Source organism: Oncorhynchus mykiss, chromosome Y (genome assembly GCF_013265735.2).
Source record: "Oncorhynchus mykiss isolate Arlee chromosome Y, USDA_OmykA_1.1, whole genome shotgun sequence".
NCBI lineage: Eukaryota > Metazoa > Chordata > Actinopteri > Salmoniformes > Salmonidae > Oncorhynchus > Oncorhynchus mykiss.
Window position 1 is genome coordinate 3,705,372 of NC_048593.1, and position 27,914 is coordinate 3,733,285.

Here is a 27,914-nt window from a genome sequence, read left to right on the forward strand (position 1 = left end):
CTCTACCTTCTCTGCATTTCTCTCTCGCCCTCTCTCTCTTTCCTGCATTTGCATAATTTCCTCCGCCGTATTCTGATGTATGCTTGTGAATAATAAAGCTCATGGGCGCGCCGTGCAAGCCTGCCACTGTTCATTACTGCCGTGCCGCGCAGACCCAGGCTCCGCAGGGCTCTCATTAGACATTCCACGCAGAAGAAAGGCCTCTCCCCTCTCTCTTGCTCTGTCTCTCTCCCTTGCATTCTGTTTCTCTCGCTTTATCTCTCCCCTCTGTCTCTCTCTTACTCACTGTTTCTCATACTACCTCACTCTCTATTCCTCTCACTCTCTCTGCCTAACATTCTGTTTCTCTCACTCCATCTCTCCTTTCTCTCTTTTGCTGTCCCTCTCTTACGTTCCGTTTCTCTCTCTCACTCTGTCTCTCTCCCTAACATTTCGATTCTCTTACTTTCTCACTGTCTCTCCTTTCCCACTTTCCTTCTCTTTAACTCTCTGTCTCTCTCGCTCTGCCTCTGTCGCTGTCTCTCTCCCTTACATTTGTTTCTTTCAATTGCTCTCTTTTCTGTCTCCCTCCTTTCTCTCTTGTTCTTTCTTTTCCCTTTAATTATGTTTCTCTCACATCTCCCCTTTCTCATTCTCTGCATTTTTCTTACTCTCTGTTTCTCTCACTCTCTCATTCTATCCCTCACCCTCGCGATCTGTCTCTCTCCCTTACATTTGATTTCTCTCGCTCCCCTCCCTTACTTTAGCTCCCCCGCCTCTTCTTTCGTCTATGGTTCTCTCTCTCACTCAATGTTTCTCCCCTCTCTGTCTTGTATTTTAATAGCACTTTCCCTAATTCTCTTATTTTATCTGCGTCTTCCCCACTGCCCTATCCCTTCCTTACTGGCTCTATAGCATGCTTTCTTTCAGTCTATTTTCTTCTCTCCCACTCCTCGTTCTCTCTCTCTCCAACAGAACACAGTGGCCTGCGTCATCCTCTCAGTGTCAGGCAGAGGGAGACAGGGAGACAAGCAGGTAGGAGGGAAACACACACACACATTGTTTTTGTGACAACACTCACCACACATGAACTGATTGTTGATAGTTCATTCCTTCGGACTAATTCCAATCGAATAATTTGCTCCTTTCCCTCTGCTTGACTCCCCCCTTTTAAAAGACATTTGTCATTATCAATTTGTTATTTAGCTTCCCCTGCAGTACTCTCACCCATCCGATCTCTTCAGACGTCTAAAGGAGAGTTGACAGTAACCCAGGGCTCCAGACTAACATTTTCCCCTGCTGGCACTGGTGCCACAAACCTTTTCAGTTGGTGGCACCCCCTCAAAAAATGTGCGTCACACAATAGATTACATTTGGCTCATCATCTTATTAACACAATGCTTTATTAATAACATACTACTTAGATAGTATATATAAGTCATTACATCTGACTAACATATCCAAGAAGGAATGTGTGATTTAAAATATTTTGGTATGCTACCTAATCCAGAGAATGTCATGAATTATGCTATTTTTATTGTATTTTACTGTCAGAATAGGGCTCCAGATTTTTTTATTCAATAGAGATGAATTTGCATTCATCTTTATGTGCACTAAAATTATATATTAGCCTAATTCAATTGGTTCTAATTCACCCCCTGAGGAAGTGGAAACTCAAAACACATTAGCTAGATTAACTCTAAATATAATACATACTACTAGTAGCCATGTATTAATCTAACAGTAAATACAATGTCCTAAGAATTTTTTTTTGCAATGAGGCTTGGTGCACTAGCGATGGCCGATGCGTAATTTTGCGTGGTTCGTATTTCAGAGCCATATCAGATATCTTGAGTGTAAAACAGTTGTGAGCTCAATAATGATAATTGAGAAATTATACCAACAGAAAGCTGATACCCTCCTCTCTTTATTTGGACAGCTAGTTGCTTCCAAAGTTGTGTTTTTTTCCCACAATTGCATTTTGAAGTGTCATGATGGGCACAAGAGGGAGGGGGGGGGGTGAAAGGGTCGCTCATTACAGCAACTTTCCACGGTGAAACAGGCAGGCATAGCAACAGAGCAGACACTTTTATTACAGGAATCATAAGGATAATAAACTTTCCTGTTTAAAAACTTCTTTGGGACTGGGGGGCAGTATTGAGTAGCTTGGATGAATAAGGTGCCCAGAGTAAACTGCCTGCTACTCAGTTTCTAAAACTTGTTTGAATGTTGTCTGTGAGTATAACATAACTCATATGACAGGCAAAAACCTGAGAAACCTGGGAAATCTGAGGTTTGTAGATTTTCAACTCATTGTCTATCGAATACACATATTGCACTTCCTAATGCTTCCACTAGATGTCAACAGTCTTTAGAACCTTGATTGAGGCTTCTACTGTGAGGTGGGGGCAAATGAGAGGGGATTGAGTCAGGGCTTTGGCAGAGTGCCATGAGCTGACCACGTGCGTTCACGTGAGAGTTAGCTTGCATTCCATTGCAATTCTACAGACAAAGGAATTCTCCAGTTGGAACATTATTGAAGATTTATGATAAAAACATCCTAAAGATTGATTCTATACATCGTTTGACATATTTCTACGAACTGTAATATAACTTTTCGTCTGAACTTTCGCTTGGAATTGCCTGCGCATCGTGAGTTTGGATTGTGTACTAAACGCGCAAACAAAAAGGAAGTATTTGGACATGAATTATCAACTTTGTGGAACAAATCAAACATTTCTTGTGGAACTTGGATTCCTGGGAGTGCATTCTGATGAAGATCATCAAAGGTATGTGAATATTTATAATGCTATTTCTGACTTTGTTGACAGCACAACATGGCAGATATCTTGTTGGCTGTTTTGTTGTCTGAGCACTGTACTCAGATTATTGAATGGTGTGCTTTTTCGGTAAAGCTTTTTTGAAATCTGACACAGTGGTTGCATTAAGGAGAAGTTTATCTAAACTTCCATGTATAACACTTGTATTTTCATCAACATTTATGATGAGTATTTCTGTAAATTGATGTGGCTCTCTCAAAATCACTGGATGTTTTGGAACTTCCTGAACATAACACGCCAATGTAAACTCAGATTTTTGGATATAAATTTGAACTTTATCGAACAAAACACACATGTATTATGTAACATGAAGTCCTATGAGTGTTATCTGATGAAGATCATCAAAGGTAAGTGATTCATTTTATCTCTATTTCTGCTTTTCGTGACTCAACTCTTTGGCTGGAAAAAGGACTGTGTTTTTCTGTGACTAGGTGCTTAACTAACATAATCGTTGTGCTTTCGCTTTAAAGCCTTTTTGAAATCGGACACTGTGGCTGGATTAACGAGAAGTTTATCTTTAAAATGGTGTAAAATACTTGTATACTTGAGGAATTTTAATTATGAGATTTCAGTTTTTTTTTTATTTGGCGCCCTTCACTTTCACTGGCTGTTGTTGAGGTGGGACGCTACCGTCCCGAATATCCCAGAGAGGTTAACAAATTCATGGTTTTATCCACCCAAACAATAGGACTTTTTAATTGAGGTGACCAGGTAGAATGTGTAACTCGCACCAGTGCGACCAATTAAAAATGTAACTCACACAACTAAGTCACAGGGTCTCAAAATGTGTTTGCATGTGCATCCCTGTATATGTATGTGCATAAGAGAGAGAGACAAGGTATTTTATGGTGGGGAACGGGGATGTATATTTTGGGGGGAAATATACGAAGAGGAGAGGTGCCAACTGTAAACTAAGGGCAAAGAAAAACATGGGACCCAGTGAGACAAACAGAATGTCAGAGGAAGATCACATACTGTATCTGTAAATGGAGTCTACTCGAAAATGCAATGCAATTATGATCACCCATTTCAACCTTCTAAACAGCCAAATACGAACCCCATCTTGAACCAATAACAACCTCTCAACACATCCTGTCAGCTATCATTCAGTCACCATTCACTCGTGAACAGTATTTATGTTTGACTTTTTAGTCAAATAGCAGACGCTCTTATCCAGAGCGACTTACAGGAGCAATAGAGGTTAAGTACCTTGTTCAAGGGCACATCGGCAGATATTTCCACTTGTCGGCTGAGGAATTTGAATCAGCCACCTTTCGGTTACTGGCCTAATGCTCTTAACCGCTAGGCTACCTGCCACCGTGACATTAACTCCTCAAAAGTTTTACTTCTAGGGTGCAATAACCTTTAGGGTTAAGTTTAGGTATGAATAATGAGTGGTTAAAGTTAGGGTTTGGGTGTTAAAACAGAACAACTAAAATCAATTGAACCTGTGATGTCCGGAGCCACAGCTCACGTTTTCACCTGTTCTCAACCCCATCCACAACACTCTTGCTCACCGCGAGCCCATTAGATGTTAACAGGCAATTACTAATTGCCGTGTAAAATGCATCTACTTCCCATAACGTAATTTCCCTATTATAGAAACGTGTTGGTAGCACATAACCCATTGGAGCTTGGGCTGCAATTTTTTGTTGTTGTAATGCAGGTTAGAATTCTGCAATGTTATTTGACCACGTGAAAAATGGTATGCTACGGTATGAATACTGTAGTGGAGGTTCGTTTTAATTGAGCCAACTGATGATTATTATAAAGTCTCACTGTAGAAGACACACATACGACACGCGCACACACACACCATGGAAAACTACAACTGAGTGACAGGAAGCAGTGGAGGACTACAACAGAATGACATGAAGACTCTGAACAGCTGACACCCCAAACACCCACTTCCTCACACACACTTGACTGCTCTACCACTTGCTTACGCCACACACCTAGACACGCATCCCCCCTCTACCCTTTTGTGTACTGGCACCCTCTCCATTGACAGATGGCATTGAAGGATCATGGCACCCCCATGGTCCTATGACAATAACGCTGTTGGAGCACAACACAGCCCAGAGGGAGAAAGAGGGAGACACACACACACAGACTAAAGTAGGCAAACATACACACAGAAACAGACAGACAGACACATATGCAGGGCCGTGCACAGGGCTTTCAGTGGGGCAGGTGCTCAAAATGAAAAAGTAGCCTCCGTCATTCTTGAAGGAAAGATGTTTGGAACCACCAAGACTCTTCCTAGAACTGGACGCCCGGCCAAACTGAGCAATTGGGGGTGAAGGGCCTTGGTCAGGGAGGTGAGCAAGAACCCGATGGTCACTCTGACAGAGCTCCAGAGTTCCTCTGTGGAGATGGGAGAACCTTCCAAAAGGACAAAAGTCTCTGCAGCACTCCACCAATCAGGCCTTTATGGTAGAGGGGCCAGACGGAAGCCACTCCTCAGAAAAAGGCACATGACAGCCCGCTTGGAGTTTGTCAAAAGGCACCTAAAGACTCTCAGACCATGAGAAACAAGATTTTCTGGTCTGATGAAATAGAGGTAAAACCTGAATGACAAAAGTCACGTCTGGAGGACACCTGGCACCATCCCTATGGTGAAGCGTGGTGGCAGCATCATGCTGTAGGGATGTTTTTCAGCAACAGGGACTGGGAGACTAGTCAGGATCGAGGGAAAGATGAACGGAGCAAAGTACAGAGAGATCCTTGATGAAAACCTACTCCAGAGCACTCAGGACCTCAGACTGGGGTAAAGGTTCACCTTCCAACTGGACAATGCCCCTAGGCACACAGCCAAGACAACGCAGTAGAGGGTTCGGGACAAGTCTCTGAATTTTCTTCACTCTGTGGTCCAACTCATCGCAAACTATCTCAATTGGCTACACACCTGGGGGTCCCTTGTATTAAAAGCCAGTCCAGGATCCAGTTACAAAGGGCGATGTCCAGACCAAGGGCTCTGAGCTTGGTGCAGAGCTTGGAGGAAACAATAGTGTTGAATGTTAAACTGTAGTCAATGAACAGCATTCTCACATAGGTGATCCTCTTGTCCATATGTGTTATGGCGGTGTGAATAGTGATGGAAATGGCATCTTCCGTGGATCTGCTGGATATGTTGCAGAATCAGAAAGAACAGTCTGTGGCGTGATTTTCCAGGCCTTACTTTTCACACCATATAGACGTCCTGGATGTCAGGGATCTCGGGCCCCAGTGATGTACTGGGCTGTCCACACAAACCTCTTTAGTGCCATGTGCTCAAGGTGGGTGCTGTTGCCATACCAAGCATTGATGCAACCAGTCAAGATGCTCTCATTGGTGCAGCTGTAGAACTTCTTGAGGATTTGAGGGGACATGACAAACCTTTTCTCCCTCCGGAGGGGAAGAGGCACTGTCGTGGCATAGATAGTTACATTTCCAGCTCTCAACAGGTCCAGGCTGAGGAGGACAGAGTCACCTCCTATTCAAAGCTCCTGGTGCCGATATGGAATGTAACTTTTGATCCATCCATTACAGTCATGTCTTTCCCCAACTCAGCATTCCGAAATCATGTCTTCTTGAAGTTTTCTCACTCACAGGGAGCTGCTCGTAAAGGCTCTCAGAGATGATTGTCATTTCAGCTCCAGTGTCTTCCACAGCCTGGACTGGGAGGCCGTCGACTGTCAGAGCTATCTGCAAGCTGCAGCTACTCTATACACTGCTGCTACTCTGTTTATCATATATCCTAATGCCTAGTCACGTTACCCCTATACATACACTATATATACAAAAGCATGTGGACAACGCTTCAAATGAGTGGATTCGGCTATTTCAGCCACACCCGTTGCTGACAGGTGATAGAATTGAGCACACAGCCATGCAAACTCCATAGACAAACATTGGCAGTAGAATGACCTTACTGAGGAGCTCAGGGACTTGTGCACGTGACAATAAAACTTGAAATCACCATTAGAAAATGCTTTGTGTGGTAATACTTTATTTACTGTTTTATTCAATTTTTCAAGTTTTATTGACAAATCCTACATTCTGATTATTGCATAGATTGTATTGGACACATATGACGTGTGTAAAAAACGTTTTTATAGTTCCTCGGTGTCCACATCACTAAGGGCCTATCATGGTCCAAACACACCAACACAGTCGTGAAGAGGGCACGACAAAGCCTCTTCCCCCTCTGGAGGCTGAAAGGTTTTGGCATCCTCAAAACGTTCTACAGCTGCACCATTGAGAGCATCTTGGCTGCATCACTGCTTAGTATGGCAACTGCGTGTATTCTGACCTCAAGGCACTACAGAGGGTAGAGTGTGTGGCCCGATACATCCCTGAGGCCGAGCTCCCTGCCATGCAGGCCCTCTATACCAGAGGAAGGCCCTAAAAATTGTCAAAGACTCCAGCCGTCCAAGTCATAGACTATTCTCTCTGCTACCTACGGCAAGTGGTACCGGAGTGCCAAGTCTGGGACAAAAAGGCTCCTTAACAGCTTCTACCCCAAAGCCATAAGACTGATGAACAGTTAATCAAATCGCTACCAGGACTATTTGCATTGACCACCTTTTTTTTGGAACTGACGTTCTTGCACTGACTCCATGCACACACAGACACATCTTACACTGACACTCAAAAATAAACACACACACACACAAACACTGACACACTAAATAGACACAATACATCATAGAAGGTTGGTGGCACCTTAATTGAGGAGGACAGGTGCGGAATAAGTAGAATGGTATCAAATATAGTGCATTCGGAAAGTATTCAGACCCCTTGACTTTTTCCACATTTTCTTACCTTACAGCCTTATTCTAAAATGTATTAAATTGTTATCACTAGGGTTGCACATTTTTGGGGAATATTCAGAGGTGGAAACTTTCTGTGGGAATTAACGGGAAAATATGGGAATTAACAGAAATACATTAAAATGAATATTAATACCATTTAAATGTAGATGTTTTTTGCATTGGATATATTTACCATATCATATGGAGACAGAAACATTTGACCTTATCATAAGTAGACATAATTCGCAAATGATTAAATCCTTCCAATAGAAATAAAAAAAACTATTTATTTACAAATGGAACTTTAATTAAATGAGTTGACTCTTCACATGGGATGATTTCACTGAACATCAAAAGAAAGGAAATATTGAATGATCCCCAATGATCCATCGCATCTCCCAAAAACATTTTCAACATACATCTGTAAAATGATAGTCTAGAAACTAAAGCTTTGGTTGTCTTCCTATCAAGCTTACATGTCTTCTCCATGGACCTCCTCAATGTCCACCTCTACTTCAGACTCTGAGGCCTCATCTTCACTGTCACTGTCCAACCTTGTTGAGGATGGCTCATTGTCCGGATGGCCACCAATTTTTCAACCCTTGTATTGGTCAGCCTGTTGAGTGATTCGGTATTCCCAAGCAAGGACCAGTTGAGCTCTGAGGCGGCTGATGTTGGTGGAATTTGGAGGATGATGGAGGCAACAGGGGAAAGAGCCTCAGATCCACAAAGTCCCTTCCACCAGGTGGCTGATGAGATATGTTGTCACAACTTCCATATTGCATCTCCATCCCAAAGCCCTCGCTTGGAAGTGTACTTCGCCACACTGCCAAGAACCTTGCCCTCATCCAGGCCAAGGTGGTGAGACACGGTAGTGATGACACCATAAGCCTGGTTTACCTCTGCACCAGACAGGATGCTCTTGCCAGCATACTTGGGGTCCAACATGTACGGTGCGGCGTGTGTGGGCTTCAGGCAAGAAGTATTCACGCGTTTTGATGTATTTCAGAACAGCAGTTTCCTCTGCTTGGAGCAACAGTGAAGTGGGCAGGGCAGTACAGATTTATTCTCTTACATCTGCAAGATGTCTGGACATCAGAGAGGATGGCATTGTCTCCCTCAATCCGTGCATTGGCTACTGCTATAGGTTTCAGGAGTTTCAGGCTGCTTACCACTCTCTCCCAAAATACATCATCCAGGAGGATCCACTTGATGGGGCTATCCATTTCATCGGACCATTTCTTGGAGAGACTTTTTTGGAGAGACTCTTTCCCATCTAGGAGACTGTCAAACACTATGGCAACATCACCCCAACGGGTGTTGTTGAGCAGCTTCAATGTGGGGCTCTTATTCTTCTCACTTTGCTTGGTGAGGTAGATTGATGCCATAACTTGATGATCCTTCACATACCTAACCATTTCATTGGCTCTCTTGTAGAGTGTGTCCATTGTTTTCAGTACCATGATGTCATTGAGGAGCAGATTCAATGCATGAGCAGCACAGCCAATGGGTATGATGGGAGGGTAGGACTCCTCCACTTCAACCAAGCAGCCTACATGTTCGCAGCATTGTCTGTCACCAGTGCAAATACCTTCTGTGGTCCAAGGTCATTGATGACTGCCTTCAGCTCATCAGCAATGTAGAGACCGGTGTGTCTGTTGTCCCTTGTGTCTGTGCTATTGTAGAATACTGGTTGAGGGGTGGAGGTGATGTCGTTAATTATTCCTTGCCCACGAACATTCGACCACCCATCAGAGATGATTGCAATACAGTCAATACAGGCTTTCTCTATGATTTCCTTGACCTTCACCAGCAAATGAGTAGAAAAAGCATGTCTGGTTGGAGGGGTGTATGCTGGGCAAAGAACATTCAGAAATATCTTCCAATACACATTGCCTGTGAGCATCAGAGGTGAACCAGTTGCGTACACAGCTTGAGCAAGACATTCATCAGCGTTTATCTGACTACGTTCCTCCATAGAGTAAAAAAAAACTTCTGATTCCAGGAGGACCATGAGCTGTTGCTATTTGATAAGGTGTCTGATTCATAATTTTCACATTGAAAATAAGTATAGGGACTTCTGTCAGAGGTTGCTTGTTATGAGCGCTGAGGGAACTTTATTCACTTGGCATCTTTGTTGCATTCTTCAAATATGATTTGGCACAGTATTTGCAAATGTACACAGCTTTTCCTTCTACATTAGCTGCAGTGAAATGTCTCCACACATCAGATAGTGCCTGTGGCATTTTCCTGTAAAGATTTTTTTTTTTTTTGTAAAAACAAAACTAATACAATTCCATTTACAGATAAATAGTTAAGCAGTTAGGTTAAACAGCTCCTTTGTGAAGTAAATGTTTTCAAATTAAACAAGTATGGGAGACAGGTGAAGTAACACTTCTTAGTTAGCAGGCTCAAGCAAGCTAAAACCCACATGGTCGCACAAACTAACGAGCAGAAATTGTTAACACTTTGCTGTAGGCTACTATTTACTAGTTAACAAAAAATCATGCACGTCATATAAAATATATTCACCCCACCCAGTACTGTAATCAAAACTTACAAGAAAGCATGTAGTCCTTGGCTCAGACAGTGTAGTAGTGTGGGCTCAATAGCATCTCATTATTGTGCAAGATCTGGAGAGTCCGCTGTACATATGATGGAAGAGTGCACTATGCATGCAGAGGGTTGCAATTCCATTTACTTGGGGACAGTTTAACCAAAACAAGACCTAGAGTTACCTTATGTGTATCCCACAAAAAAGGTTCACTCTTATAAGCTAACAGTTTTTTTGATGAATTTAAACAAAATTCCCCAAGACCCTTTACAACCCTATGTCACGTTCTGACCTTTATTTCCTTTGTTTTGTCTTTATTTAGTATGGTCAGGGCATGAGTTGGGGTGGGCAGTCTGTTTGTGTTTCTATGTTTTTTCTATTTCTGTGTTTGGCCTGATATGGTTCTCAATCAGAGGCAGCTGTTTATCGTTGTCCCTGATTGAGAACCATATTTAGGTAGCCTGGGTTTCACTGTTGGATTGTGGGTGTTTGTCTCCGTATCTGTGTTTGTCGCCACATGGTACTGTTTCGGTTTGGTTATTTCACCTATCCGTTTATTGTTTTTGTATTTCATAGTGTTCAGTGCTTTTCTTATTAAAATCGTCATGAACACTTACCACGCCGCATCTTGGTCCGATCCTTACTCTTCTTCAGACGAAGAGGAGGAAATCTGCCGTTACACCCTATTTATCACTCATCAATATAGACACAATTCCCCATAATGACAAAGCATTTAGACATTTTTACATAAGTATTCAGACCCTTTACTCAGTACTTTGTTGAAGCACCTTTAGCAGTGAACACAGCATCAAATCTTCTTGGGTATGATGCTACAAGCTTGGCACACCTGTATTTGGGGAGTTATCCCATTCTTCTCTGCAGATCCTCTCAAGCTCTGTCAGGTTGGAAGGGGAGCATCGCTGCACAGCTATTTTCAGGTCTCTCCGGAGATGTTCGATCTAAGTTCAAGTCCGGGCTCTGGCTGGGCCACTCAGGGACATTCAGAGACTTGTCCTAAAGCCACGCCTGCGTTTTCTTGGCTGTGTGCTTAGGGTTGTTGTCCTGTTGGAAGGTGAACCTTCGCCCCAGTCTGAGGTCCTGAGCACTCTGGAGCATGTTTTCATCAAGGATCTCGCTGTACTTTGCTCCGTTCATCTTTCCGTTGATCCTGATTAGTCTCCCAGTCCTTGCAGCTGAATCACATCCCCACAGCATTTTACTGCAACCACCATACTTCACCGTAGGGATGACACCAGGTATCATCCTGACGTGACGCTTCACATTCAGGCCAAGTGGGCTGTTATGTGCCTTTTACTGATGAGTGGCTTCCATCTGCCATAAAGGGCTGATTGGTGGAGTGCTGCAGAGAGGGTTATCCTTCTGAAAGGTTCAGCCGTCTCCACAGAGGAACTCTGGAGCTCTGTCCAAGTGAACATCTGGTTCTTGGTCACCTCCCTGACCAAGGCCCTTCACCCCTGACTGCTCAGTTTGGCTGGGCGGCCAGCTCTAGTAAGGGTCTTGGTGGTTCCAAAATTTGTCCAATTAAGAATGATGGAGGCCACTGTGTTCTTGGGGACCTTAAATGCTGCAGAAATGTTTTGGTACCTTGTCCAGATCTGTGCATCGACACCATTCTGTTTTGTTATATTTAATCCATTTTAGAATAAGGCTGTAACGCAACAAAATGTGGAGAAAGTCAGGGGGTCTGAATGCTTTCCGAATGCACTGTATATTAAACATAGTTTCCATGTGTTTGTTGCCATTCCATTTGCTCCGTTCCAGCCATTATGATAAGCAGTCTTCCCCTCAGCATCCTTACTTACACAAACAAAACACACTTACACACATGCATACATTCAGAAAGTATTCAGACCCCTTCACTTTTTCCACATTTTGTTACAGAAAATTGTTTTCCCCTCATCAAACTACACTCAATATAACATAATGGCAAACATGTTGTTGTTTTTTTACCTAAATATAACATTTACATAAGTATTCAGAGCCTTCACTCGGTACATGGTTGAAGCTCTTTCAGCCGCAATTATAGCCATGAGTCTTCTTGGGTATGATGCTACAGGCTTGACACACCTGTATTTGGGGAGTTTATCCCATTCTTCTCTGCAGATCCTCTCAAGCTCTGTCAGGCTGGATGGGGAGCGTCGCTGCACAGCTACTTTCAGGTCTCTCCAGAGATGTTTGATCAGGTTCATTCCGGGCTCCTGCTGGGCCACTCAAGGACATTCAGAGACTTGTCACGAAGCCACTCCTGCATTGCCTTGGCTGTGTGCTTAGGTTCACCCCAGTCTGAGGTCCTGAGCACTCTGGAGCAGGTTTTCATCAAGAATCTCTCTGTACTTTGCTCCGTTCGTCTTTCCGTTGATCTTGATTAGTCTCCCAGTTTAAGGAATGACACCGGACAGGAGAAGAAGGTACGTGGAGTCAAACATTTAATCAGGAAAGGACATAGAACACGACAGGAATAGCGTCAGCACAAGGGTACACAAGGACATATGACAAACATCAATCCTGAAGCAGGGAACAGAGCTAGGGAACGGACAGATATAGGGAAGGCAGTAACACAAGTAATAGATTTCAGCTGAGTCCAATGAGCGCAGATGTGAGTGACGGGGAAAGGCAGATGTGCGTACTGATGGTGGCTTAATTGCGTAATCCAGGAGAGCCTGGCGCCCTCGAGCACCAGGGGGAGGAAGAGCGGGAACAGGCATGACACCCAGTCCCTGCAGCTGAAAAACATCCTCACAGCATTATGCTGCCACCACCATACTTTACCTTAGGGATGACGCCAGGTATCATCCTGATGTGACGCTTTGCATTCAGGCCAAGCGGGCTGTTATGTGCCTTTTACTGAGGAGTGGCTTCCATCTGGTCAATCTACCATAAAGGGCTGGAGTGCTGCAGAGTGAGTCATCCTTCTGAAAGGTTCACCTATCTCCACAGAGGAAATCTGGAGCTCTGTCTGAGTGAACATCGGGTTCTTGGTCACCGCCCTAACCAAGGCCCGCAAAACACCAGTCTCAACTTCAACAGTGAAGAGGCGACTCCAGGATGCTGGCCTTCTAGTCAGAGTTCTTCTGTCCAGTGTCTGTTTTCCTTTGCCCATCTTAAACTTTTCTTTTTTTTGGCCAGTCTGAGAAAAACTTTTTCTTTGCAACTCTGCCTAGAAGGCCAGCATCCTGGAGTCGCCTCTTCACTGTTGAAGTTGAGACTGGTGTTTTGCGGGTACTATTTAATGAAGCTGCTAGTTGAGGACTTGTGAGGCGTTCGTTTCTCAAACGAGACACTGTAATGTACTTGTCCTCTTGCTCAGTTATGCGGGTCCTCCCACTCCTCTTTCTATTCTGATAAGTGCCAGTTTGTGCTGTTCTGTGAAGGGAGTAGTACACCGCATTGTATGAGATCTTCAGTTTCTTGGCAATTTCTCTCATGGAATAGCCTTTCTCAGAACAAGAATTGACTGACGAGTTTCAGAAGAAAGGTCTTTGTTTCTGGCCATTTTGAGCCTGTAATCGAACCCACAAATGCTGATGCTCCAGATTACTCAACTAGTCTAAAGATGGCCAGTTTTATTGCTTATTGAATTAGGACAACAGTTTTCAGCTGTGCTTACATAATTACAAAAGGGTTTCTAATGATCAATTAGCCTTTTAAAATGATCAACTTGGATTAGCTAACACAACGTGTCATTGGAACATAGGAGTGATGGCTGCTGATAATTGGCCTCTGTACGCCTATGTAGATATTCCATAAAAAATCTGACGTTTCCAGCTACAAAAGTAATTTGCAACATTAACATGTCTACACTGTATTTCTGATGAATTTGACGTTACTTTAATGGACAAAAACATGTAATTTTCTTTCCAAATAGGTACATTTCTAAGTGACCACAAACTTTTGAACGGTATTGTATATTGGGGAGTATATTTTTGAATGCATTGATGGGCATTTCACTGTAAAGTCTACAATCGGCGCATGTAACAAATACAGTTAGATATCTCCATTCTAATAAGGAGCAAATCCACACAGTTTACAACCAGAGGAGTTTTGCTGCTCATTTTCTGGCCCTTAAAGAGTAGCCAATCATATTTCATATTAGCATACATATTGCATCGTACACAAGTTTATGTATGTTGTGTCTAGTTGTGATTTTAGCATGTAAATCTTGGTGGGACAAAATCACCCTATTTTTTGGGGAATGCATGCCAGCAAAGAATCTGCAAAATACAACATTAAACAATACATTAAATGCACTATAAAGTTGACAAACGGTGCCCACAAACTGTTCGGGCCTACATAAAGCTGTCCCAACAGCACAGCATTCTTTCAGCACAGTGCCTAGTTAAAAACGTATTATGGCTTAGATCCCGCTAACGGGATCAATATGACAACAGCCAGTGAAAGTGCAGGGCGCCAAATTCAAACAACAGAAATCTCATATTTAAAATTCATCAAACATACAAGAATTATACACCATTTTAAAGATAAACGTGTTGTTAATCCCACCACAGTGTCCGATTTCAAAAAGGCTTTACGACTAAAGCACACCAAACGAGTATGTTAGGTCAGTACCTAGTCACAGAAAAACAGCCATTTTTCCAGCCAAAGAGAGGGGTCACAAAAAGCAGAAATAGAGATAAAATGAATCACTAACCTTTGATGATCTTCATCAGATGACATTCATAGGACTTCATGTTAAAAAATACATGTATGTTTTGTTCGATAAAGTTCAGTAATGTTTTGCTTCCAAAACATCCGGTGATTTGGCAGAGTGCCACATCAATTTGCAGAAATACTCATCATAAATGTTGACGAAAATACAAGTGTTATGCATGGAACTTTAAATAAACTTCTCCTTAATGCAACCACTGTGTCAGATTTTTAAAAAAAACTTTACCGAAAAAGCACACCATTCAATAATCTGAGTTCGGCGCTCAGACACAAAAACAAGCCATACAGATATCTGCCATGTTGTGGAGTCAACAGAAGTCAGAAATAGCATTATAATAATTCACTTACCTTTGATGATCTTCATCAGAATGCACTCCCAGGAATCCAAGTTCCACAATAAATGTTTGTTTTGTTCGATAAAGTCCATCATTTATGTCCAAATACCTACTTTTTGTTCGCTCCTTGAGTTCACAAATCCAAATTCACAACGCTCAGGCCAGACGAAAAGTCAAAAAATGCCATTGCAGTTCGTAGAAACATGTCAAACGATGTATAGAATCAATCTTTAGGGTGTTTTAACATAAATCTCCAATAATGTTTCAACTGAGAATTCCTTTTTCTTTAGAAAAGCGATGGAACGCAACTACCTCTCACGGCAGCGCGCCTAAATGAGCTCATGGCACTCTACCAGCTCTCATTCTCTCCTCCTTCACAGTAGAAGGCTCAAACAAGGTTCTAACGACTGTTGACATCTAGTGGAAGCCTTAGGAAGTGCACCCGGACCAAATTTACACTGTATCTTGGATAGGCAAAGAGTTGAAAAACTACAAACGTCAGATTTCCCAATTCCTGGTTGGATTTTTTCTCAGATTTTTGTCTGCCATATGAGTTCTGTTATACTCACAGACACCATTCAAACCGTTTTAGAAACTTCAGAGTGTTTTCTATCCAAATAATAATATGCATATCTTAGCTTCTGGGCATGAGTAGCAGGCAGTTTACTTATCATTGAAGCGTATTCATTCAAGGTACTCAATACTGCCACCCAGCCATAAGAAGTTAACTTCTTAAGGTATAGGGGACGCTTGCGTCCCACTTGGCCAAAAGCCAGGGAAAATGCAGCGCGGCAAGTACAAATAAAATTATATAAAAATCTAACTTTCATTAAATCACACATGTAAGATACTAAATTAAAGCTACACTCGTTGTGAATCCAGCCAACATGTCATTTTTTTAAAAAGCTTTTCGGCGAAAGCATAAGAAGCTATTATCTGATGATAACACAACAGTAAACAAAGAGAGTAGCATATTTTAACCCTGCAGGCGCTTCACAAAACGCAGAAATAAAATATAAAACATGCCTTATCTTTGACGAGCTTCTTTTGTTGGCACTCCAATATGTCCCATAAACATCACAATTGGTCCTTTTGTTCGATTAATTCCGTCCATATATATCCAAAGAGTCCATTTATTTGGCGCGTTTGATCCAGAAAAAAACAGCCTTCAATTTGCGCAGCGTCACTACAAAATATCTCAAAAGTTGCCTGTAAACTTTGCCAAAACATTTCAAACTACTTTTGTAATACAACTTTAGGTATTTTTAAACGTTAAATATCCATAATTTTTATGATTTTTATTTGAATTGCGCACCCTCCAGTGTCACCGGAAGTTGGGAGGCCTCCAACAACTTTCTCTGTAGATAACCACATTACCTTATTATATAAAACCCTCTTAGGGCTGAGTGAGGCCTATCTGAGATACCTACTGCAACCATCAACCTCCACATACAACACCCATTCTGCCAGTCACATTCAGTTAAAGGTCTCCAAAGCACACATGTCCATGAGTCGATCCTCTTTTCAGTTTTCTGCAGCTAGCGACTGGAACGAGCAGCAAAAACATTCATACTGGACAGTTTTATCTCCATCTCTACATTCAAACTCAATCATGTACACTCACGGTTACTTGTGGCTGCTTCGCGTGATGCATTGTTATCTCTATCTTTTTACTCTTTGTGCTGTTGTCTGTGCCTTACAATGTGCTGCTGTCATGTTGCAATGCTACCGTGTTGTTGCCATGTTGTGTCACTACCATGTATTGTTGTCATGTGTTACTACCATGTAGTGTTGTCATGTTGTGTTGCTGCCATGTCACATCAACACCATCATCCCAGAAACCCGTGAGGAAGACAAAAGAGCTGATTGTGGACTACAGGAAAAGGGGGGCCAAACATGCGCCATTCACATTGACGTGGCTGTAGAGGAGCGGGTCTAGAGCTTCGAGTTCCTTGGAGTTCACATCACTAAAAACTATCATGGTCCAAAAACACCAAGACAGTTATGAAGAGGGCACGACAACACCTACTCCCACTCAGGAGACAGAAAAGATTTGGCATGGGTCCTCCAATTCTCAAAGTTGTACAGCAACGCCATCAAGACAATCCTGTCTGGTTGCATCCCTGTTTGGTATGGCAACTTCTCGGCATCTGACCACAAGGGGCTACAGAGGGTAGTGCCAACAGCCCAGTGCATCACAGGGGCAAAGCTTTCTGCCATCCAGGGTTCTATGCAAGGCGGTGGCAGAGACACACCTACTCATAATAGTTAAGACATCAAAAATAATATCACATATGGACTCATTTTTAGTAACCAAAAAAGTGTTAAACAAATCAAAATATATTTTAGATTTTAGACACCCTTTGCCTTGATGACAGCCTTGATGACAGCTTTGCACACTCTTGGCATTTTCTCAACCAGCTTCATGAAGAATGCTTTTCCAAAAGTCTTGAAGGATTTCCCACATATGCTGAGACTTTTTGGCTGCCTTTCCTTCACTCTGTGGACCAACTCATCCCAAACCATCAATTGGGCTCCTGAATGGTGCAGCGGTCTAAGGCACTGCATCTCAGTGCAAGAGGCGTCACTAAAGTCCCTGTTTCAAATCCAGGCTGTATCATATCTAGCCGTGATTTGGAGTCCTTTAGGGTGGCGCACAATTGGCCCAGCGTTGTCCCGGTTTGGTGGGAGTAGGCTGTCATTGTAATTAAGAATTTGTTCTTAACTGAATTGTCTAGTTTAATAAAGGTAAATAAAAATATTTACTATTATTATTATTATTATTATTATTAATAAATAAAAAATAATAATAACAGTAAATAAAAAATGGAATAATAATTGGGTTGAGGTCAGGTGATTGTGGAGGCCAGGTCATCAAATGCAGCAGTCCATCCCTCTCCTTCTTGGTCAAATAGCACTTACACAGCCTGGAGGTGTGTTGGGTTATTGTCCTGTTGAAAAACAAATGATAGTCCCACTAAGTGCAAATCAGAATTATGTGGTAGCCATGCTGGTTAAGTGTGCCATGAATTCTAAATAAATCATAGACAGTGTCACCAGCAAATTTGTACTCATCAGACCAAAGGACAGATTTCCACTGCTCTAATGTCCATTGCTTGCGTTTCTTGGACCAAGCAAGTCTCTTATTATTATTGGTGTCCTTTAGTAGTGGTTTCTTTGCAGCAATACGACCATGAAGGCCTGATTCACGTAGTCTCCTCTGAACAGTTGATGTTGAGATTTGTCTGTTACTTGAACTCTGTAAAGTATTTATTTGGGCTGAAATTTGAGGCAGGTAACTCTAATGAACGTATCCTCTGCATCAGAGGTAACTCAGGGTCTTCCTTTCCTGTGGCCGTCCTCATGAGAGCCAGTTTCATCATTGCGCTTGATGATTTTTGCTACTGCATTTGAAGAAACTTTCAAAGTTCTTGAAATTTTCCAGATTGACTGACCATGTCTTAAAGTAATGATGGACTGCCATTTCTCTTTGCTTATTTGAGCTGTTCTTGCCATAATATGGCTATCTTCTGTATACATTTGGATTTGATTAACACTTTTTTGGTTACTACATGATTCCATGTGTGTTATTTAATAGTTTTGATGTCTTTACCATTATTATACAATATAGAAAATAGTTAAAATAAAGAAAAACCCTTGTATGAGTCGGTGGCCAAACTTTTGACTGTACTGTATGTTACCGACCGGCTCAATTCGGGCTTATGTAACAACATTTGAAATTGTGTTTTTTTAGATTGAATAAAAGTAGAGACTCAGAGTTAGAACATTTTATATCATACACTACAGTTGAGGAACTATGGGAAAGTAATTCTGCTTTGAAAATTGATAAACTTGTAATCTCACTTTTGAGAAAATGGCCCTTGAATGTTCTGTTACCTACTGGAGAGCTCTTCTTTGTCTACACCCATTCAGCATTGTTCACACCCTCTTTAAGCTTTTGCCCCACCCATCTCTTTAAGGATTCACATGTGTGGCTATGTACTAAACAACCAAATATTTCAAGACTAAAGGCTGGCTTCTACTACGGGTGTGTTCGTAAATTTAAGCTGGAGTGCCAGAGTGAGTTCTGGGCATTTGTAAATTCAGAGTGTGAATGCTCCGAGAGCACACTGGACGCTTTGGCCAAAAAGTATGGTTGATCCAAGCGTTCTGACCTCACAAAGGCAGTCAAGCACCCAAGATAATTGGCTAATGTTAGCTGGCTTACTAGCTACTTCCAGAACAGCTCACTCTGACCATTTTACTCACCCTAGCAGAGCTGGTTAGGCTGTTTTTATGTTATCCAAAGCGTTGGTGACTGCAACTGTGCTGCTGACAAAAATATAATTACGCTTTTTTGCCAACGTTTACTGACACATATTCTGGCCATATTCAAAGGGGGGTTGAGCGTTTGTAAATGTGTCAGTTATTCTGCAATCTGGCACACTCCAGACAACAGTGCTCTGAAATCGGAGTAGATTTACCAGCTACATCTATCGACAGTTGTTGCAGTGACATCATAAATATTCTATTGAAATAGTTACTTGCATAGTGGAGTCTTTTGCTTAGACATGTAACTATCCAGCTAAACAAGGACCAATAATCCCAACTCATAACGTTACTACCCTGCATGAATCTGCAGGTATCTAACCAACCAGGTTCAATGTTAGCTAGTTAAAATTAGGCTATAACTAGCAATACAAATGGCCCTGAGATACGAATAATATTACTAAACAAATATTACACGTAACACTTGAAATGAAAATTACTTTCTGACAAAACTAGAAATGTGTAATTTCTGAAAATGTAGCTAACTAGACTCTCTTACCTGTATACATGGATGGACGCTTCTCCCTCTCTGTCACGGATACCAGGTTGCCCTTAGTTTGAAGATGTAATCCGGAGACAGGTGTTTTATACAACTCTTTTCATATTTGCTATCAAACTGCAGAATTTTCTCCATCTCCTTAGCTATCATACTCTAATTCCACTGATTTCAAAACTCGGTCCTACAGAAAGTGGAGAGCAACACTTATGCAGATCTACTACGAGATATATTTCAAAAAAGCAGTGTTGTAATGGATTACCTACACATACTGACTAACTCATATTATAGACAGAAGCATGCTACATGGCGGACCAATCTGGACTCATCTATCGGCGTGTCCAGACCACTCATTATCTTAGCCAATCATGGCTAGCGGGAAGGTTGTCTTTTTCCATGGCTAAACCAACTAGCCTTGTATTTTAACAATTTTATTCATATTTAGAGGTTGTATACACGTTTATTATTAAAGCATATGATAGTTCACATGTTCCAGAAGGCATTTCTGAAGAAAAAAAAAAGTTTATATTTTTTGGTATATTTGGTTTCTATGTGGTATGACAATTGAAATGAGCAAATTAGGCATGCATATATTATATTCTTCAAACGATCTATGTGTGTCGGTCCTACATTTACAATTTACAAAAAGTGGAGAATGAAGATTTCAGCTTCATAAGGGTTAAGTCAAATATTAGACTTTAAATAATTCAATGACATTTCATTTGTGTAATAAAACAATCACAAAATCTTCACTCACCACCCAGTCACTCAATTTCTGATGCAAAATGTCTGCCTGTATTGGGATTTTTTTTGCGAATTTACAAAAAATGTATATATTAAGTATTCAGACCATTTACTCAGTACTTTGTTGAAGCACCCTTGGCAGCGATTACAGCTTCGAGTCTTCTTGGGTATGAGCTTGGCACACCTGTATTTGGGAAGTTTATCCCATTCTTCTCTGCAGATCCTTTCAAGCTCTGTCAGGTTGAATGGGGAGTGTCGGTACACAGCTATTTTCAGGTCTCTCCAGAGATGTTTGATCTGGGTTCAAGCTCTGGCTGAGCCACTCAAGGACATTCATTGACTTGTCCCGAAGCCACTCCTGCATTGTATTGGCTGTGTGCTTAGGGTCGTTGTACTGTTGGAAGGTGAACCTTCGTCCCAGTCTGAGGTCCTGAGCGTTCTGAAGCAGGCTTTCATCAAGGATCTCTCTGTACTTTGCTCCATTCACCTTTCCCTCAATCATGACTAGTCTCCCAGTCCCTGACATTGAAAAACATCCCCACAGCATGACGCCACCACTACTACGCTTCACCGTAGGGATGGTGCCAGGTTTCCTCCAGACGTGTCGCTTGGGATTCCGGCCAAATAGTTCAATCTTGGTTTTATCAGACCGGAGAATCTTGTTTTTCATGGTCTGATAGTCCTTTAGTAGCATTTTGGCAAGCTCCAAGCGGGCTGTCATGTACCTTTTACTGACGAGTGGCTTTCGTCTGGCCACTCTAACATAAATGTCTGATTGTTGGAGTGCTGCAGTGATGGTTGTCCTTCTGGAAGGTTCTCCAATCTCCACAGAGGAACTCTGGAGCTCTCTTCTTGGTCACCTCCCTGACCAAGGCCCTTCTCCCCCGATTGCTCAGTTTGGCCGGGCGTCCAGCTCTAGGAAGAGTCTTCCATTTAGGATTGATGGAAGCCACTATGTTCTTGGGGACCTTCAATGATGCAGACATTTTTTGGTACCGTTCCCTAGTACTGTGCCTCGACACAATCCTGTCTCGGAGCACTACGGATAATTCCTTCAACCTCATGGCTTGGTTTTTACTCTGACATGCACTGTCGACTGTGGGACCTTATATAGACAGGTGTATGGGTTTCCAAATCATGTTCAAATTAATTTACCAATGGTGGGCTCCAATGAAGTTGTAGAAACAGGATACACCTGAGCACAATGTTGTGTCTCATAGCAAAGTGTGTGAATAAGGTATTTCTGTTTATTATTTTTAAAACATTTCCAAAAACGTGTTTTCATTTTATCATTATGGGGTATTGTGTGTAGATTGATGAGGAACATTTTAAATGTAATCAATTTTAGAATAAGGCTGTAACGTAACAAAATGTGAAAAAAGTGAAGGGGTCTCAATACTTTCCGAATGCACTATTTGATGATGGAGTCTTATCAGTGTGTAAAGAGTCATTCCCGGTAGAGTCAGTGAGATTTTACCGTGGGTGTAGGTGGTTAGCCACTGAGTAGCTCTTCACCAGTGTAATTGCTTGGAGGTAGAAGCTATCTTGGAGCATGTTGTTAATGCCTGATGCTCAGGTTCAGCTTGCCAGAGGGTATCAATCAATCAATCAATCAAATGTATTCATAAGCCCTTCTTACATCAGCTGATGTCAAAAAAGTGTTGTACAGAACACAGCCTAAAACCCCAAACAGCAAGCAATGCAGGTGCAGAAGCACAGTGGCTAGGAAAAACTCCCTAGAAAGGCCAGAACCTAGGAAGATACCTAGATCAGCCAGAACAGTCCATTTGGGAAGAGGGAGAAAAGGTGCTGATGGGCCTTCTTTACAACTGTCGCAGTGTGATGGGTCCTTGCTAAGTGCTTGGTGATGTGTACACTAAGGAACTTCGAAGTTCATGACCCTATCCACTGCAGCCATGTTGATATGGATGGGGAATTGCTCCCCCCTTTGCTTCCTGTAGTAAACAATCACCTCTTTGGTTAGATCTTAAAGCACGCCCAACACCCTGCACACATCACGAAATACTTGGTGTAAAACAGATCATGAATACCAGAAGGGCTGGATTCCCAGACAAAATAGCCGATAAGGTTTAGGTAAATGAAACTGGCATCGTAACCTTTAACATACAGATGGTTGAAAATGTTGTCTTCTGATCCCTGATCCCTGCTCCACTGTGCCACTGTGTCTAGGTGCAGCCATCTGGGTCAAGATTAGGCAGACAGAAGGTCACACTCTTTCTGGGTGGAACTGCTATCTCTCTGGGCAGGTTTGCCCTGTGTGGTGCACACAATGCCCGCTATTTCCATCACATGGCACTACGCAGCACCACCCTCTGGAGACGACGTGAACTCTGTAGAGTACAGACATAAGGTTACACACAGACACACGTAGATACAAGGACAGGAAGATAAACAGACACAGACAAACATATTGATAGACATACACACAGAGACAATACACATACTCAAAATCTCAATCAGAAAAAGGAAACACTGCATGCACACACACCTGCTCCTTGCTACTGAAGCTGCCCTCAATAGCTGATGCCTGCTGAACTGGGTAGCTATGTGCACCCTCTACTGCTTCCCATGATGCTCTACAAACCTCCAGCACCTGGAATGGAACACACCAGGTTTTTACATTTTAGTAATTGAACAGACACACTTATCCAGAGTGACTTAAAGTAGTGAGTGAATAGATTTTCATATTTTTTGTATTGATTACCAGTGGGAATTGAACCCACAACCCTGGCATTTAAAGCAGCATTCTCTACCAACTGAGCCACATGTGACCAAACTTCTCCTTCATTCTGTTTAGCTATCTACCAAGTAGTTCCACTCAATTAATCAGGAAACATCTTATTTTATCGTATGAGTGTTATGTATGTACTGTATGTACAGTATTAACTATTCAATCAATTTCAGCTGTGGAATAGATATAATCAATGAGGAAAAGAATGTGTCTGACTGTACATCATCCAGCCCGGCTGCTGATCTATATATTGTGTATTAGTGAATCCTAAAGTCAGGACTTGACAAGACAGCACAAAAACATCTGGGACCAGGATGTAAATGGGCGGCAGGGTAGCCTAGTGGTTAGAGCTTTGGACTAGTACCCGGAAGGTTGCAAGTTCAAACCCCCGAGCTGACAAGGTACAAATCTATCGTTCTGCCCCTGAACAGGCAGTTAACCCACTAGGCCATCATTGAAAATAAGAATTTGTTCTTAATTAACTGACTTGCCTAAATAAAACATCTACATGGTCAACTGCAGAAAGCACTACAGACAAAGAGACTGATAATATCTATTGAAACATGTGTCCAGATATTACATTTGCCTGTAGACTGAGGGTCTGGGGCAAACATCTGACAGGAACTAACCCCAACAGTCAGAGGCTCCCAAAATTACCATGGAAAATGTACAAAGTCTAATAATGTTGACTTTCAGAAAAGACACATTAGGAAATACTATTTTTCTATTGTAGATGTTCATCATTGTAAAGTTTATTGAACAAATGTCCTTGAATGCTGAGCTGCATTCTCACATCGATGTTCCTTTTGTCCAGGTCGGGGAGGGCAGTGTGGAGTGTGATGTTCCATGCTCTTAATCAATCAATCAATCACATTTATTTATAAAGCCCTATTTACATCAGCCGATGTAATAAAGTGCAGAACAGAAACCCAGCCTAAAACCCCAAACAGCAAGCAATGCAGATGTAGAAGCACGGTGGCTTGGAAAAACTCCCTAGAAAGGCCAGAACCTTGGAAGAAACCTAGAGAGGAACCAGGCTCTGAGAGGTGGCCAGTGCTCTTCTTAATGTGCATATAAAAGAATGTTGCAGTGATGGTGCCTTCTGGTTGTTTCCATGTATGTCCTCTTCCAGATTCTATGTGCATCACTCCCTTCATCTCCTGATAGACGCCTGCTGTCGCACTGAGAGACATTTGACAACAATGGCTTCAGGATTAACATTGGAGGCTTCATTCAGTGTTTTATAAATCAAGCTAAAAAGGTCCCCTAGTCAAAACTTTGTCTTTCTCCATCTGATTTAATAAGAATTGCAGCATAAAAAAAACCTAAGCAGTAGTAACTACAGTGTTAAGAGGACTGATAAAAAAAATATATAATTAGAGAAAGTATTAATAGCAGCTCAGTATCAGTGGGGCTACCTTACACTGAAAACCGTGTTGGAAGTGGCTATCTGTCTTTCTCTATTAGCCTCTCCTGCTGCGAACAAGGTTGTGGCAATCCCACACACACAATATCCTCATGGGAAGGCATAATAAAGTGTCAAGTAGAAGGAATTAATTGTAGTGGAAATTCAGGGGTCTCAAAATGGTATGTCATCTTTAATTGTCGGTAAGAGACCCGGCAACACACAAACAATCCTTTTCTTTCGGTCCTGCATGCACAATTCGGCTTAGCATAAGCTCTTTTCAATATAGTCCATTATACACTGCCAAATTGATGAGCCAACATTGCGTTGCAATTTTACAGGCTACAGGGTATGAGACACTGGAGCAATGCTGGACAAAAAGCAACATGGAGACAACATTAAATAAGAAGCATGGACTGAGATCTCCTCCACCAAGACAGCAGCTGAACCCGTGTGTTTCATGCACTTGTGTTTGTTCACTTGTGTTTTTTGTTATAATCGTTCCAAGACTATGCAATTGTATGTGTGTTTACATCTAAATTCTGTTCATGGTGTGTCTATCTCTGTAAGTTATGTCTGAAACAATTTGTCTGAAACAATGTCCCCCCCTGTTGCTGTCATTGTTGGACCAGGTCTCTCTTGAAAAATATAAATTATCTCAGTGAGACCTGGATAAATAAAGGTGAAATAAAAATATACATTTCAAACTAAGTTTGCACGTGTATTTATCACATAGCTTATCGTTTGTTGACTGCTAAAGCAGCACTGAAATTGACCATCTAAAAACAGGACTCTGTTAAGTTCTGCAAGTACACTTTTTTTATGCCAGGCAAACTGGCATTGCAGACACAACATTACAAATACATTTATCAAACTTTCAATATCATTATTATCTGGTACCTAGATAAAAAATGACATTCAAATAGACAGCCAGATAGTTAAACATGCAAAAAAAACACAAGAAGAAATTGCAGTCAAATGCAACAGTAGCTAGCGATAACTAATTAGAAGCAAGCTAGCTATCTAGTATCTACTTTAGCCATCCCATCCCACTCAGGGCTCATCTCAAACAATGCAAATCACCATGGTTTTCGTATCATCATAAATATCTCACCCACCTGTCCTGAAAGATTTTTCTGAGTTTAGCAATCAGATCGTCCAGCCTGAATACGTCATCAATAAACCATCTACAGTGCCTTCATACTCATACCCCTTGACTTAGTGCACATGTTGTTGCATTACAACCTGAATTTTAATATATATATAAAATAAAAAAATCCTCGCCCATAACGACAAAGTGAAAACATGTTTTTCGAAAATGTATTGAAATGTACTGAAAATGAAATACAGAAAAATCGAAATTACAAAAGTATTCACACCTTTGGCAGAGATTCCAGTTGTGAGTTTTTAAGAGCTTTGCACACCTGGATTGTACAATATTTGCACATGTTTCTTTTTACAATTATTCAAGCTCTATCAACTGGTTGTTGATAGATAGTCTTGCAATATATTTTACAAGCCGATTTATGTCAAACTGTAACTAGGCCAATCAGGAACATTCAATGTCGTCTTTGTGTTTTAGGTTATTGTCCTGCTGAAAGGAGAATTCGTCTCCAGTGTCTGTTGGAAAGCAGACTGAACCAGGATCCATCTAGGTTTTTGCCTGCGCTTAGCTCTATTCCATTTATTTTATCATGAACAAACTCCCTAGTCCTTGCCGATGACAAGCATATCCATAACATGATGCAGCCGCCACCATGTTTAAAAATATGAAGAGTGGTACTCAGTGATGTGTTGTGTTGGATTTGCCCCAAACAAAACACTTTGTACTCAGGACATAAAGTACATTTCTTTGCCACATATTTTGCAGTTTTACTTTAGTACCTTATTGCAAACATGATGCATGTTTAGGAATATTTTTATTCTGTACAGGCTTCCTTCTGTTCACTCTGTCAATTAGGTTTGTATTATGGAGTAACTACAATGTTGTTGATCCATCCACAATTTTCTCCTATCACAGCCATTAAACTCTGTAACTGTTTTAAATTCATCATTGGCATGGTGAAATCCGTGAGCGGTTTCCTTTCTTTCCAGCGACTAAGTTAGGAAGGATGCATCTATCTTTGTATTGACTGGGTGTATTGATACACCATCCAAAGTTTAATTAATAACTTCACCATGCTCAAAGGGATATTCAATGTCTGCTTATTTTTTTACCCATCTACCAATAGGTGCCCTTCTTTACAAGGCATTGGAAAGGCTCCCTGGTATTTGTGGTTAAATATGTGTTTGAAATTAACTGCTCGACTGAGGGACATTACAGAGATTAGGTACTCATAAAAAAATTCAGTTGAAGGAAAATGTCAATTATTTTCAACTTCATATTCAATAATGCAAAAACAAAGTGTTGGAGAAGAAAGTAAAAGTGCAATATGTGCCATGTAAGAAAGCTAACGTTTACAGTTTTTTCCGATTGCTAAACGACAGTAGGCACAACTGGAGTCACATGTGCAAAACTACAGTCTGCACTACCAACAGTCACCTGAGCTAAACAGTTCACATCACCTGCAAAACTCATTCCAAGCAACACAACTCTTAACACATGGCTCAAAACACGCTCAGTGCAGCCAAACACTATGCACAACCCTCACTGAGATAACACACACTGTCACTCAGAACACACTGAGAGTAAAAACACTAGCATCAAACACCAATACAGAAAATACCAACTTTTCATCTTTACAGTTTGAACAATTTCAGTGACTTCATACAAAATAATATTTTCTTCAAAGAAAAGAGTGACATTCTTTCACATGATTTATTAACATTTGTAGAACATAACAATTCTTTAAGGTAAATGAAAATTAGCAGTTTGCTTCAATAGTCTGTAGTAATTTACGGAATTACAGTAATGAGAAAAAAAAGGTAGAAACTAAAAGTACATACTGTAATTCAAACAAATAATTGAGGGGCTAATCCTGCCTCTCTCTAGCATCAG

General features: G+C 41.5%; 1 long non-coding RNA gene across 1 annotated transcript; it reads left to right on the top strand.

Moving 5' to 3' along the window:
* The first annotated feature begins 374 nt into the window (after window positions 1–374).
* On the top strand, window positions 375–26,158 carry LOC110509527. Its single transcript, XR_002471440.2, has 3 exons — window positions 375–1,014; window positions 22,950–23,392; window positions 24,644–26,158. It is a non-coding gene; the product is annotated as an uncharacterized LOC110509527 (long non-coding RNA).
* Window positions 26,159–27,914: the final 1,756 nt, after the last annotated feature.